Source organism: Astyanax mexicanus, chromosome 1 (assembly GCF_023375975.1).
Source record: "Astyanax mexicanus isolate ESR-SI-001 chromosome 1, AstMex3_surface, whole genome shotgun sequence".
Classification (NCBI taxonomy): Eukaryota; Metazoa; Chordata; class Actinopteri; order Characiformes; family Acestrorhamphidae; genus Astyanax; species Astyanax mexicanus.
In genome coordinates, this window is record NC_064408.1 from 105,032,875 (window position 1) to 105,049,183 (window position 16,309).

Genomic DNA, 16,309 nt, shown 5'->3' on the forward strand with positions numbered 1-16,309 from the left:
TGATAGTGGGTGTCAGATCAATTGGATATTAATTATTGCATTTCTAAAGCTGTAGGGTTGTGTAAGTTTAACATTCCTTTATTTAGAGTGCCACGTGTTTACTAGTAATACATCTTAGAAGCCATTAACACCCACAGTGGACAGCACAGTGGCTGGTAATGATTATGACTGGTGGTGTCTGGTTAGTAATGTCCATGGCTCACATTAAAAACATCACATCCATCTTTAAAACAAACATATAACCCACATATAACAATGGGTTACACACAGACAGCCAAGAGAATCCTAGTATGAACCATCTTGAACCATCTAAATCAGATAGAAGTCCAGACCCACAATTATTGAATCACTCACGAAAAGATTTTCTGAATACGCTGAAGACTCTTTGAAACCCTGGCAAAAACCATAGTACCGTATCCAAAAGTCCAGGAGCTCCAGAGCAAAGGTTAAATGAGCTACAGCGGCCTGAGAAGCTTCTAGACACATACACACTGGTTTATCCATGGCTTAAAAAAACACCAATCCCAGTGGTGAGGTGTGGGTAGATTAAAGAGTGCGTCCTGTGAGACACTACAGGAGATTGTAGTTTCCTCCAACCGATCTGTGCTCTTTCTGCTCAATCTCCCAATCTTTCTCTAGTTCCTGTTCTTCATCCCTTTTTTCTTCTCTTCCTTTTTTCCATTATCACGATTTCTCTCATTTGGATGTCTCACTGTCATTGCTCACAATCAATTCCATGACCCTTATTATGTACAGTATATAACCATTACAGATAAAGAGACAGAGAGAGACAGAGAGAGTGAGAGAGAGGAGGAGCGAGTTAGAGGACAGGCCTGCTCTATCCGTGAGAATTGACAGTGTCAGTTATGTTATAAGTATTTAATCCTATACTGCACAGCCAGTGATCTTATTAAGGGTATAATGGCACTTACGCAGCTAAAGCTGGATTAATAGGCCTGCTCTCACAAACCGCAATACTGTCATAAAGGGATTGGAAAAGCAGCATATTCCTGCCGTCATACACACACACACACACACACACACATACACACACAGGGAGAGCATGTCACAGGAGCATGCAAGTCACTAGCTATAACTACAGCTCACTGTGTGTGTAGACCTCATGTCCAAATATACAGCTCTGGTAAAAAATAAGAGACCCCTTAAAAATTAGGAGTTTCTTAGATTTAACCAAATTAAAAATCTCTGGAATATAATCAAGAGGAAAACACAAAAAAATCAAACCAGGCTGAACTGCTTGAATTTTTGAACCAGGAGTGGCATAAAGTTGTCCAAAAGCAGTGTGTAAGGCTGGTGGAGGAGAACATCTTTTTTGTTATTACAGCCATTTCACATTTTCTGCAAATAAATGCTCTAAATGACAATATTTCTATTGGGAATTTGGGATAAATGTTGCCTGTAGTTTATAGAATAAAAAAACAATGTTCATTTTACTGAAACATATACCTATAAATAGTAAAATCAGAGAAACTGATTCAGAAACTGAAGTTGTCTCTTAATTTTTTTACAGAGCTGTATGTTTTATACTTTTAGCTACCTTAAGTTGTACCCAACACTCAACTACTCCCAACTACTCAACTGCCAATAGAATAGGACTCTCTGAACAGAAGAACACGAACCTGCTGGCAAAATGTCTAATGGCAGGTTGCCTAGAGTGGCATGCATGTCTGCTGCTGATATCTAAAGTTTATATATATTTTTTATAAATCTGTCATTTGATTGTCAAAAAAATTCCAAACATTTACAATGACAAAAAGTACAGTAATTAATAAAAAAAAAACTGAAACAAAGGGTGAGCTTACAGATTGGCATCAGACTGAAATAATGCAGAAAATACTATGATCTATAATACCTGGTGGTCTGATGGACACAGAAAACAATAAATTCCTAAGTAGACACAACACAGTAACCCACACTTAGTAAATAAAAATAAAAGGGGGCATTCGGACTCTGCAGTTTTTATTGGAGTGAAAGATGAAAGTGAGGCCTGTGATCTCTGCTTTAGGGAGATAACTGACTCGCACTCCCTCACTGGTTTAGGCCAATCGGCCTAAAGCGTTTTCACCCAAGTCCTATTAGCTTAAGCCTGCAGTGACCGTCTGTGCCCAGCCTGCAGTGCCGGCCCTCAGATACGCTGCCCGCTCCAAAAGTCTGTCAAACAGCATGGAGCCAAAACACTCAGTCCATGTTTTTGTCCTGCTAAGATTTACTGCACTGGCAAATGGTGTAATTAAATGTTCCTGTTCAAAGACCAGCCATGGGTCAGACAGGATTTTTTACAAGGTGATCGTTAAGAGTATTTGGTGATATTGTATATCACGTCCAAAGCGTGATTAACTCTTATGCTCTGTGACTTTTATTACACCCTAAAGATTACTATTCAGAAACTACAATCAAAGCAGTACAAACTGGCTGAGTTGCTCTTAACATATCAAACCCCACTGGTGGTTCTGCAGAGTTTAAGATGTCAACAATTGAAAAGTTTAAGATCATTCTACAACCCTTTTTCTCCAAATGTATTTTTGATGTTTGCCGTTTTTTGCTATTTTATGACTCTATTGTTCACAATATTTTTACAGTCAAACAAGAGTTTGGGTTTATCTTTCTAGCAATTGTAAGGACATTGTAAGTTCTCACAGAATATTTTCTTGGTCGTCCAGAACTAAACAATCTTCCTGTTAAACATAATTTTTTAATTTCCATTTTTTTTTGCTGTTAAATTGTACAAAACTAAAATAATACACTAAAGTTGCTAAAAATCATAATCTTCTCTAAGTCATCTTTACCTTTCTGCTTTTCGTAGATGTAAAATACATCTCTGGAAAAAAATGAGACCACTTAATAATAATGAAACTCTTTGTTTTTACCAAATTGAAAACCTCTGGAATATAATCAAGAGAAAGATAGACGCTCAAGAGCCATTAAACTAAGCTGAACTGCTTGAATTTTTTGCACCAGGAGTGACATAAAGTTATCCAAAAGCTGTGTGTAGGACTGGTGGAGGAGAACATGCCAAGATGCATGAAACTGTGAGTTATTTCACCAAATATTGATTTCCAAATTCTTAAAACTTTATGAATATGAACTTGTTTTCTTTTCATTATTTGATGTCTGAAAGTTCTGCATTTTTTTGTTATTTCAGCCATTTCTAATTTTCTGAAAATAAATGCTCTAAATTACAATATTTTATTTGGAGAAATTTTGTCTTTAGTTTATAGAATAAAACAACTCAAACATACAGTATACCTACACTCTAAGAAATATAAGTACAGATTTGTACTTAAAAGAGTACAAAGCTTGTCGCTGGGGCTGTACCTTATATTGAGGCACAAAAAAGTACCTTTCAGTGAAAGTCCTTTTTTGTACCCATGGTTTTTGTGGCAGTAAAGATGATAAAGATTATAAACATTATCATCAACTAAATATGGCTCAAAAACTTGATGATACAAAATTGTCTGGCTTTCAAATAAAAAATGTGCAATTTAAATATATACTGTTCATTAGTACAGTGATACAGAATACTGAATGTACCTTTTGGCTTGTTAAATGGTACAAATCTGTACTTATTGCTGTTAGAAATTACTTTGTACTTCAGAGGGAACAAATCTGACCCCGTAAAGACCAATATTGTACCTTTGAGGGTACAATTATAAAGAGTGTACCTTCGAGTACAAAAAAGTACTCATATCGTACCTCTGTTTTTTAGAGTGTATAAATAGCTAAATGAGAGAAACTGATTCAGAAACTAAAGTGGTCTTAATATTTTCCAGAGCTGTAAATACTCTTGCTGTCACTTTTGTGATGTAATCTGAATCTGACAGTTGTTTTTTACATGGCTTTAAATTTCATTATGAATGGACCAATGCAATTAATCCAAAATAGTTTGTAATATAATATAATATTTTTTGTACTGACCTTCACTAAACGTCATTTTTTTTTCTTTCACCTGTAAAACTGTAAATATTTTGGAGATGCGAGGTTAAAATTTTCAAGAAATTTTCCAATAGGTCAAAGATCATAAACTTTGGCTTAATATGATACGGGTCACAAAGCTACATCATTCCGAAGACACTTTCTCTCTCTCACTTTTTTCTCTCTCTCGCTCACTCTCTCACTTTCCTCAACCCCCCACAGTGAGGCCATTCAGAAGGCTCAGCCACAGGGTCAAGTGGTGAATACAATGCTCAATCAAACAAGTGTCACCCCACCCCCCTACATCATCACTGAGAGCCAGAGAAAGAGAGGGAGAGAGGGGAAAGAAAAGACAGTGAGAAAGAGGAAGAAAGAGAGAGGGAGGCAGAAAGAGAGCCAGAGAGAGAAAGAGAGAGAAAGAGACAGATAGATAAACAGAGAGAAACAGAGATTCACAGACAGATGTAGTGGGGTTCATTATTCCAGCACACGGCTGCTTAAAGCTGCTCATCATTTAGGAGCCCACCAGCATCAATGGCTCAGTAAACACTCAGCGGCGGGAGGTCAACAGCCACTTGATTTGTTCAGCAAACAGACAGACGGAAGGAGAGGAGCTATTCTGTCTATTCTATAGGCTCTCTCCATTTATTCTAATCTTCTTTTGCTCCAGCTTTCATCTGCTCTCTTAAAATTATGGTTCCTTAATGGCTCAGATTCATGACCTAGGTGTGAACTCTAATTCTAACTTCTTGCTAATATAAAGAAAAAACTACATATGGATATTTTTAAGGCATTATTTGATTTACTAATTTGCTAATTAGCTCATTTTGTCAGTTTTTAAAGAAGAGCATGAAAGCAACAAAACATGGAAAACAGTACATAATACACACATATTCTGCCAGGTACTAGAAGAAGACTTGAGCAAACAGCAAACAATCACAACAGCTACTTTTATGCTGATTTTCTCTATTCATTCCCCATTCTTTTACTAATGTGGTAATGGGACTGAATAAAAAGCACCTGAATTCAGCTATAAAGAGGTATATTCCAATACTTCTGTATATATAGTGTATTTGATGCATTAGTGAGAAAGTGAGAAAACCGATTGTACAGCCTTTCTGAGGCTATGGGCCCAGTGAGCTCTTAACACCGGGATTGCATCTGACGTGAAGCAGATGAGAGAGATTTTCATAGGCCTGACCATCCACATTTCTCTCCTCTGCCTTTGTTTTGCTTCATTTCTCTCATTTAGGGCTTTGTTTGAGGTCTCCACCCATTCCTCTCCTGCTTCACGGCAGGCCACTTCACCTGCGAACAGGTCCGCTCTCTCTGGACCGATGGAAAGCAGAAAGAAAGAAAAACTTGCGCACACTCTCTGTCTCCCTCTCTCTCTCTCTCTCTCCCTCTCCCTTTCTCTCTGTGGTGATTGAATTTCTTAACATCTTTTCAAAAAGCGCTTAAATGCCTGGAGGCGAGAGGAAGAAACAAGCTAATGGTGGATAGGGAGCCCTGAACAAATTTCACAGGCCTTTTCCTGCGCGCGTTTGAGGCTTGAAAGCGAGCTCCTGCCTTTCAACTTTCAAAGTCCTCCTTCCTCCCGCAGTGTCACTGAAGGATTTGAAAAGGAGGTAATTGTGCTCACTGCAGCCGTGATCACAGGCAACCGCTCTGGCTCTAGTGTTTCACCAGCTCTCTCTGCACCACTCAACCTCTCTCTCTCTCTCTCTCTCTCTCTCTGTTTCTGTCTCTCTCTGTCGGCCTCTGTTTCTCTTCCTTTCTCTGTCGGGCTGTCTTTGGTCTGTGTGTCTCCTGATGTCTCTCTCTCTCTTTTTCTCTCTCATTTTCTCCAGATTGTCTTTTGTTCTGTTTCTCACCTTCTTTCTGATTGTCTTTCTCTCTCTCTCCTGTCATTTCTCTCCCTTTTTTTGTCAGTCAGTAAGTCTGTCTGTCTTTCTCTCTCCTTTTGTTGGCCTGTCTCTCACCTTTTTCTATCTAGCTCTTGCACCTCCCTCATTCTCTCTTTTTTCTTTCGCTCTGTTTTTCTCACTGTCTGTCTGTCTGACACTTTGTTGAACTATGTCTTTCGTTCTGTCTCTCTTTTCTTTTGTTCTATTTCTCTTTCTCTTATTCTCTCTCTCTTTCTGTTTCTGTCTTTCTCTGTCGTGCTGTCTGTTGGTCTGTGTATCTCCTGATGTCTCTCTCTCTCTCTATCTCTCTCTTATTTTCTTCATATTTTCTTTTTGTTTTGTTTTGTTACTCACCTTCTTTTTGATGGTCTGTCTGTCTTTCTGTCTCTCACAATATCTTTATTATCATTTTTCTCCCCTTTTTTGTTAATCACTAACTCTGTCTGTATCTCTCGCTCTCTCTCTCTTACTCCTTTCTCTCACCTTTTTTTGTCTAGCTATTGCACCTCCCTCATTCTCTTTTTTTTTGCTCTGTTTTTCTCAATGTCTGTCTGTCTGACACTTTGTTGAACTGTGTCTTTCGTTCTGTTTCTCTTTTCTTTTGTTATATTTCTTTTTCCCTCTTTCTGGCTGTCTGCCTCTCTCATTCTCTCTCTTTTCACATTTTCTAGATTTCTTCCTTGATCTGTCTGTCTGCTGTTTCTCCCCCTCTATCTTAGTCAATCTTTCTGTCTCACTCTCTTGTGCTGCCTAACTATTGACCTAACTCTCTCGCCGTCTTTCTGTATCTCTCCTGTTTTTATCTACTGCCAAACCTCAGTCTATTTTTCTCTCTTTCTACTCAATTGCAGTCTTAACTCTCTTTCCCCCTCTCTCCCTTTTCTCTCATGCTCTGTTTCTCACATTTCTTTTTGTCTATCATCCCACTCTCTCTATAATTGTTCTTTTACTATTTTCCATTTTCTCTATTTCTCACTCTCTTCTCTCTCTGTATCAGCCTTGTTCTGTCTCTACGTCCATACCTCCTTCTGTCTCTCCCTGTTCTTCCCTACATCCTTTTTCCCACCCCCCCTATCAGCCCCCTCGTTAAATCTAAGTGCCCCGGTCTCTTCTGTTTTACAGTTCGAGGCCTTCATTGTAAAACTCTGGCTTCAGGAATCCCTTCAAAACGGCTGCTGTGCGCTTCAAGAGCCTTAATGAGAAGGCCCCTCCAAGGAAGAGTGAAGGGAAAGCAAGAATGCGGTGAAATGACAGAAAATAGGGAAAAAGAGATAATGGGGCAAGGACCCATGTTTGGTAGCCACTGAAGGACCCCATTGGCCCTGGGACACAGATAATGGAGGGTGAATGAGGGCTCAGAGAGGCAGAGTTATTTTTCCTTCCCTCTATTTGCCCCACTTCGATCTCTTTTGGCTGGTGCTCTGATGCACGCCAACCACTTCTACAACTACCCTCCCAACACACACACACACACATATGCACACACCTAGAGCCTTTTGCATCAGTCTTGCAGGTTGTTGCACACTGTTTCTGGAAAAAGACCTTGAAGGGCTGAAACCATGGAACACCAAACTCCCCAGTCCATATTAAGCCCATTTAAAAATCTTCTGTAGCTGTAGTGTTACAAGCTTGAACACACCTATACAGTATATGCCCTTTAGTACAGCATCAGCCTGCAGTAGGAATGAAGTCATAAAGGGTGTTGCTACTGCAAACAGTCCATCAGACAACCAAAAGGCCTTGCAGTTGGTTGGTATTTTCTTACAGCTTACAGCTTACTGAATATAGCAGAACAGACAACCAGAATAAAATTTACAGTACATATTGTCACTGTCATTTCTGAAATGGCAGGAGGAGGGAAAACCTTTTTAATTTAAACTTTTAATAGACATCAGTGTAAATGATTTAATTGCATATTGAAGCATTTCTATTGATTTATTCATCATGGCAACTTAAAACAATGTAAACTGCAGCTGCTTGTTTCAAATTTGTCAAAAAAAAAGAGAAATTGAGATTCAGTACTCCCAACATATATTTGTAGCCACAAATGCATTGTTTAACTTTGGACTACCTCTGATTTAACTCTAGTCATTATGTGCATGTAGATGTCTCAGATCCTAAGCTTAATCCCAACAGGCCATAAAATGAGCTGTAGGCCTTCCTTTCCCTACCTGCTGTTTCTGGCCCTTTAAGGTTGTCTTCTTTCTGGCCCAAGAACAAGTTCTATAGGTTGAATGGTGGAGAGCCAATCAACAGCAAAACTCCACCTATGAACTTTTGAGGACTGCACTGTCAATAACTGGAGTCTGGCTCGACTGGAGAACGTCAGTGAGGGAGCAACCCACAGAAGCAGGAGAGCTGTTCGCGGAGAACACAAAACACTGCTTCAAAGCGCCTCTCCTCCGGTGCGATAATCTCTCCCTCTCCCTGCCTCCTCTTTCTTTTTCCCCCTTTTCTCTTGCAAATCAACTTGAAGGAGAAGCTTGCGACTCCACCAATTAACAATGAGGCGGCGACGCAGAAATGCCTTCAGTTGGCACGGGTTTAATAGGGCTACCTCTGCGAGAGGCTTACTGCTACCTGATTCAGAAACCTGGCACCTGCGCCAAACGCAAAGGGAATCGCTCACGATTAGCAAGCGCTAGAGGGGGAAGGGGAGGGAGGATAGAGAAAGAGAGGGAGAGAAATATATAGAGAGAGAGAGAGAGAAAGAAAAGGGGGGGACGGGAATCTCCACCAACCACTGACAGGGTATAGAAGCCAGAGAAGAGCAAGGGGATTATTGCGATTGTGTGGGGTATTCTATCACTTCTTGGCTGCGGAGGAGAGGAGAAAAGTTCGCCAAGATCCATCCTTTAACCCCCACCAGGGCAGGCTTAATACTCAGCCAACGCGGGCTCATAGTCGAGTTCAGCTTGTTACTATGAGGAGGTGAATAAGCCTTCAAGTACAGTAGAGTGGATCTGAGCTCGGCACAAGCAGGTTATAGAACATCCTGCTCATAACTCACACTTTAAGGCCTGCCTGCCAGAAAAGGATATTACTTCAATCCTTAAAACCCCTGTGGGATGGCTGTGTCACTTCTGGTCGTCTTAAAGTCGCTCATACTTTTAAGAGCATTTTCTGTTGCATGAGCAAGGTACCTGAGACAGTTTGTGCTATTTTTTTTTACTGCACTACATATTCTTTACCGGAAATCTTAACTATTCTTCTGTTTCAACATTGGTTTAAACATCCTTAGGTCCACTTGCCATTGGGATCCTTCTTGCCAGCTTATGAGCTGTTGTATAGCTTTATTAGATAAAGTTGATTTTAAGAGCCTGTGAAGGGATTTTTTATTTGTGACTCAAGAATTTTCCTTACATTTCCTTGATGTTCCTTGATTTTCCCTCTGCTTCCTTTGCTCTGATTGGCCACTAGTGTAAGATAGGTACGATGTACTTATGACGAGTAAGCAATGTAAAGCTCCAATAAAAAGTTGAATTAATTTCAGATCAAAGAGAGTTGTAAAGAAAGGTTTAAACTGGCCACGCAACCCCACAGATGAGTTTCATCATTTGCAGGCAAGTCTCTTTTAAGGCTTTATTCAAACAGAGGGCTGTATGAGTGATGTATTGGGTAATTAGTGTGTGAGGTTGTTTGCGGGCCATGAGGGTTTCACAGCCCATTCTGAATGCTTCTGTTGTCAAGGGTTTGATTTGATTTCCCAAAGAAATCTCGTTGCTGTTCCTCTTTATATGCAGCTGCGCAAATGTGACAGGTCCTGCACATCTAAATTTGACAAACATGCATCCCAGCCCCCCAGTTCTGGAGCAGTGGGTCTCAGGTTTATCATTTTGCCGCTAGGCCTCTTCAGGGACCCGAGCAAGCAGAGTTGGGCCGTCCCCGACTCCCTACTCAGCGGCCGCGGGGGCCAGGGCAGAAGGAATCAAAGTCAGAGCGAGACTCCTTCCTCCTCTCCTGCTCTCCTCACTCCCTTCAAATCAGAATCACTGAAAAAGAGCTTAAGAGCTTTACGGGACTCCCCCCCAACCCATCGTTCCTCCCCTGCCCCGCACCCCTCCAGTTAGAGGAACAGCATTCTCTGAGAACAGCTTCAACACTCGCATGCGTTCCATCAAGAGCAGATGATTGTGGAAGAGTGGAGCGCGTGGGTGAAAGTGCCTCTCCGAGGTGGACAATGGTGCATTTGGCCTATTCAGAGTTTGGTTTTTCTCTGCCATCGCCCGAATCACACCTCCACTCCCATCAGACCTTGTTAGGGCATTTGGCTGGGCCTTGATCAGAAGGCATAATGGGGTGTGATTGGTGTTAGTAGGCATTAAGGGAACCCAGGTAAGCCATTGAGAATAAGGGGCAGGTCATTTTTTTCCTATGATATGGCAAGGTGAATACCGTTATGGGCCCTGGCCCAATGTACAGCAGATACGGGTGCAGTTTCCACCTCCCTGCTCTTTATTTTCACCATATGGCTTATGACCTATCTTCCAAAATACTCTTTATCTGTGTTCAACTTCAGAGCTCTGCCACAATGATATACCCGTAAGTATAGTTTAGTCATTTTAGATGCCATAGGTAAGTAAGATGACTTCGGAAATGCTGCTGGATTCCATTACTGTTGGACATGCTTTTTTTAGTCCTCAATGATTGTTTTCAGCAAATCTAAATGTTCTTCTCTCCGTTTCCAGGCTGGCGATGATACCAGTGTGCTAACGGTCCATTAGTTCTGCATGTTCCAGCTTTCCGCTGTGTTTGACCATTAGCTGGTCCCTCCCCTCACTCAGCAACAGCCCAGGCCAAGCCTGGGGCTCCCCAATTATTGCCAACTGCACCAAGAGAGGGCCAGAAAACACACACAGCAGACAAACCACCAATATATTCTTCTTTTCACATCTCTTTTTACACCTTTTTTAAACCAAATGTAGTTCAGGGTCAGGGATGGACTGGAATGTGGTCAATTTGTTTTGGAGTCTGAACTTGAAGAGCGGTTTCTCTTGGACACCAAAGACTACAAGATGGTAATAAAAAATTAAAGAGCGAACTCTGTGGCGACATTGCCTTCATAGCGATGCTGCCCCGTGTGGCTGCGCTCAGGGTAAATACATGCTACTCGGTCTGGCACAGCGAGGAGAGGCCTATTAAGACAGTTAGCCGGTACTTATGGAGAGAAGGATAATTAGACACTTCAAAGGCACCTGCCTGCCATCCCATGGGGTCTGGAATTCACTGGCCCCCTCCCCTTGCCTCTCCTCCCCTCCCCATTTAAAAGCATGTTAACCGCTATCAGGGGCTAGCAGGCTAATTTAACTTCTGACATTTGATATCTAAAGAATGAGAAGGATCAGCCGTTTAGCCGGAACGGGATTACTGCTCCATAACCCCCTTTTCTCCCCCTCCTCCAGCTCCCTCGCTCTCTCCCTTCCTCTCTCGATCCCTTCTTCCCTTCCCCCGCTCTCAGTCAGGCCAGATTCATTAATTTGCTCGCCGCTAAGCACTTTATCAATGATGACGAAATGTCGCCCCTCGGAGTGGAGGGCCGTCTCGCAGCGTTTGTTCCTGTGCGGGTGAGATTTCGGACCGGCCTCCGGTCCAGTCGGCGCACTGGGGTAATGTAGGCCCTGCTTATTCACTGTCATGTCATAGCAGTCGCAGGCTGAGTAGTTACTGTATCTACAATATCTCAAGAGTTTTCTGATCTATTTTAAAAAAGGGAGAGTAAAATAAACAGTTTAGCATGCCACATTCCAAGGTTACTTGCTGAAGATCTGCTTTGGTGTCATTTAGGATCTTGGGACCTTGACCATGACTGTTAAAGGGCAGTGTTGGGCTATATTTAAACATGACATAGTGAATAATGCAAATGTGTTTTTACATTTTAGCCTGTTTATTCAGCCTGAATACTGGACCTATAGGCCCTCACTTCTTCTGATTTTGGCTATTTATAGATTTATGTTTGAGTAAAATGAACATTGTTGTTTTATTCTATAAACTACAGACAACATTTCTCCCAAATTCCAAATAAAAACATTGTCATTTAGAGCATTAATTTGCAGAAAATAAGAAATGGCTGAAATAACAAAAAAGATGCAGAGCTTTCAAACCTCAAATAATGCAAAGAAAACAAGTTCATATTTATAAAATTTAAAGAGTTCAGAAATCAATATTTGGAACAATAATCCTGTTTTTTTAAATACAGTTTCATGCATCTTGGCATTTATGCCACTCCTGGTGCAAAAATTCAGCTTGGTTTGATGACTTGTGATCCTCTATCTTCCTCTTTAATATATTCCAGAGGTTTTCAATTTAGTAAAATAAAAAAACTCATCATTTTTAAGTGGTTTCTTATTTTTTTTCAGAGCTGTATATCTGGCATCAGACTACACAGAAATCGTCACTTTCCAGCCTAACCACTTTTTTTCCTATGATGCATGTAAGTGTAAATATGGAGAAAACAATGATAAATATTGGGTAAAATTATTATAATATTAATTGCTGAACATGCATCAAGTGTCTTCAGTCCCAGGGAAATAAAACAATGTTAGTTTAGTTTAGGTTAGTTTCTTAAAGTGACTGGGTGATGATAGGGTGGACAAGACAATTCTTAAACAGTTAAATAGTTTTATATTTGAATAATAAATAATTGAAACACCTAAAATATTAAAGCAAACATTTTCAAAAATGTAAGAATGTAAGAAATAATATTTGTATTATTTAACCTCTCTATATTTGTACTAATGTGTTCAGTCAGAGTAAATATTGAAAACCTTTATGACCAAAAGGCATATTATATTGACACAGATTCTACTGTTAATTATTATGGGGTCGTGATGTGTGTAGTCGTGCCAAGCCATTCACAGTATGGAGGTTGAGATCCAAGTTGTCCAGTCCCATGAAGAATACACAGTACTCTGTAGCTTGTGAGCAATTCTTTAGAAAATAACTTATACTGATGGGTCAAATAAAGCACTAGATTCTGTATGAAAAATAAGCATGGTAGCTAAAAGCATGTCCCATTTGTGAAAAAAGTAAAGAATGCAAACACTTGAGTCAGTGGTGACTGAGAGATCTGGGGATTGGGAATGGAATTCTGTGTGGCCTCTGTTTTACACTAGAAGCTAACCCCTCCTCCACCTTGCTGAAAGAATGAAAGTTAGAAGTCAGGAGGCATATGGAGACAGGGAGGTGATGGGGTGCAGAAACGTTGTCATAGGGAATAGTTATTGGAAGGATACCGGAAGTTAGCAAGGAGCAAGGTGGGAGGAGGAGTTTAGAGTATAGCCTTTCTAGTAATTTCATAACTAATTTCTCCCATTTATTGTATGATTATTAAGATTTTAATTGTGATGAGCAATGCATCAATACAGCAATACAGTATAGGTAGACTCGGAAAGCAAGCCCTAGCATTGTGGCTAAATGTGAAACAATAGGATTAAACCATGCTGCAAGCAGGCTGTTTTAAATTAGCATCGCGCTAAAACATATGACCTCTCTGCAAGCAATACGGCACGCTTTAGCTCAAGTGTGCATGCGAGAGACACGTTAAACCAGCCTCTCGAAATTAAGTTAGCATCCTGCTAAAGCAGTTCCATTGGTTTCAGCTGGTTTCAGATGGTCTCAATAAAGCAATCCATGTTTGAATGTGGGGAAAGGAAAATATATTGTAAAATACTCCGTTTCCATATGGTTTGGATGTAAATAAGAGTGCAGGGTTGAAACTAAAGACTGATTATGATGTGGCCTTTCAGTATTTGTGCTTTTTTTTGTAACTGCAGATAGCTTTATGATTCCTAATAAGCATATCTGATTTCTGAGTTAGCTCAACAGCACTGAATGTGCATCAAACAACTGGATGCATAAAACAGTCCACAGTAAAAAGTACAGGCCAGTTGTGGCTGCGGATCAAGTTCCGTATAAAGTCTACATTGCAGGTGGAGCATGGGGCTGGCCATCCAACACGGCCAAGCTCTTTGAAGGCACAGCTGTTAATGCTTACCATTTCCCTACAGCCCCTGCATAGACATACGACCCCTTTCTCAGGCCACCATGACAATCAGAGTTCCAAACTACAAGCCAGCGCTCGTAAAAATAACATGACAATCGGGATTCCGGACCACAAGCCCAAAACCATAAAAATAACATGACAATTTTTCCAGCAGCGAAAAAAAAAAAAAATGCCAAGTCACCACACACTGAAACAACTGGCTCCATATGTGACTAATTTGCCAAATTATGCAAAAAGGGATTTGAGAGGAGCAGGCACAAGCTATCACGCACAAGGAAAAAAAAATCAAGAGCTGTCGTCTTCGTGAATGTCTTTGTAAAAGCAAAAAAAAAAAAAAAAAAGAACATTACATCTGTCAGCCATTATCGTGTACTAACTGCACATAAGTACAAAAGACATTCTGACTGTGTGAATTAAGCATGTTGCAATTAGACTGAAATGGAATACTAGACCCAAGCTAAATCTCAGCCGATTCGGGCTTCGGCATTAAAGCACAGAAACGTCAGCCTCCATTTCTGAATGTACAAAAATCCACCCCCGCTTTGTCACAATCTAATGTAAAGCCTGTATTGTTCCTCTGCAGCAGTCAGCAGTAGTACTGATCCACCAGGAAGCATACACTTCATCCCTGTCTCAGAGCCTGTGGTTAGATCAGCTGCTTACTACCTTTAAATCCAGGCAGATTTCAGGAGATCTCAGCATTGCTACACGGCAGTGGTCTGCTCCCAGTCCTATAAGAACCCATTCTTGAGTTTCTGCTTCCCCATGCTCTAGTTCGGAGGCTAATTTTCAAGATTCTATGATGGTGGTGTGTAAGAAGACTTCTAGGAGAAACTGATTGGAATGTCTAGTAGGTGGAGGTGGGTATTGGGCATAAAAAGCAAATATCACATATACTCTTAAAATATAATCCTAAAATTAAAGAGATCTAAAGGCCTAAATCTGTTTTACCAATTAGTGCAATTTAGTACAAAGTAGAAGAATGCATTCATTAATAGGGGTGTTCAAATGCTGTGGAGCTGAATACAATAAATTCATGTATTTTAGTTTAGTGCAATTTTTGGTTACTTTACAGTTAACACTTTTTTAGAATGTTTAGTCTGTCAAGTTTTCTGGAGGTTGTTAAAATGTTTTTATTTAATGATTGTAAATGTTCTGGAAATGTTTCTGCCACATCAATTCTTGTTTTGAGAATGTGACTTTTTTTTTTTAATGTTAGCATTTTTCTAGCGGGGATTGTAATGTGACAAACTTTAGGTTCCTGAAAGATTATTTAAGTAATATTTAAGTAAAAGACTAACCATTCTAACCTTTTCAAAACATTGCTTAACATTCTTATAATGTTCCCTGTTATCTGGTTTAATGTTTAATACAGTAATTAGGTCTGATTATAATTGCATTAAGCTTTATAAAAGAATTATCGGTTTGAACAATTTAAAGACCATCTGACCTAAAGCTACTCTTGTCCTGCTCTTGCACTCATGTCTCAGCAGCCACACTGAGCTGTAAATCAAAACAACATTCCCATGATGTGTAAAGAGCCACATTCAGGAGGATATTGTGCAGTGCAGGGTTTCGGGGAAAGTGAGACTATGTCGAGACTTAAATAGCTTATATAGCATAGGTTACATAGACTATGAAACTGTAGCCGCTTTAACTGGCCGTGTCTGTTCCAGCTGTTGTACAACAGAAAAAATAAAGCCCCGTAGTTCCAGGCACTGAGAAATCATCTGTACACTAAGAGCACGTGGGTGATAACTATCGGAGATGACTCATCCTCCAGAAGTACAATGTGTGTACGGAAACGAGACTGCAACAGGTTTTGTGTTAATATGAGCAAGTTTGAGTGTGTGTATTGAGTGTGTGTATAGTTAGTGTGTATAGTGTATGTGTCTGCAGCTGTTCGTGTTACCGAGAGGGAGAAAAAAAAATGTTCATAGTAACTTTTTTACGTTTTGAAACGAGAGAAACACTATCCCCCGCCCCCTGCCCCCCTGAGGACCCACGCTGGGCTGAAGCCGGGCCAGGCACACACAAAGGCCACATTGATGAGGAGGCAGACATAATAAAGGCTGCTCTGCCACTCCGCAACTCACTGAAATAAGTCATGGGGTCGCTAAATTGTTCATAAGAAGGACAGAGCATGTTGTGTGTGTGTGTGTGTGTCTGTGTGTGTGGTTGCATGAGAGCTGATGATTATGTGCATTTGGTGACATGAAGTAGACTGAACTTTGTATTTTGCAGTTTCTAATGAACTTATCACACTGCAAAAAAAAAAATCCATTGGCAAAAGCTAAACAAAATCTATGTAAAAAGAGACGTAAATGCTTAAATTAAACACAAAAAAATCTGCCAGTGGGGTGAGCAAATTTTCTTAGTAATATTTCTTAACATAAACATTTACAAAGACTCAAAACGAGTGAACTAAGACTTAAATCAAGCCAAAATCCCATATTTTATGACTTAA

The 16,309-nt window shown here is 40.3% G+C and overlaps 1 protein-coding gene across 1 annotated transcript in view; it reads right to left on the reverse strand.

Annotated features, from left to right (window-relative positions):
* The window catches only part of gli3 (GLI family zinc finger 3), a 174,694-nt gene that overhangs the window by 108,031 nt on the left and 50,354 nt on the right, over positions 1 to 16,309 (reverse strand). The window lies entirely within an intron of this gene.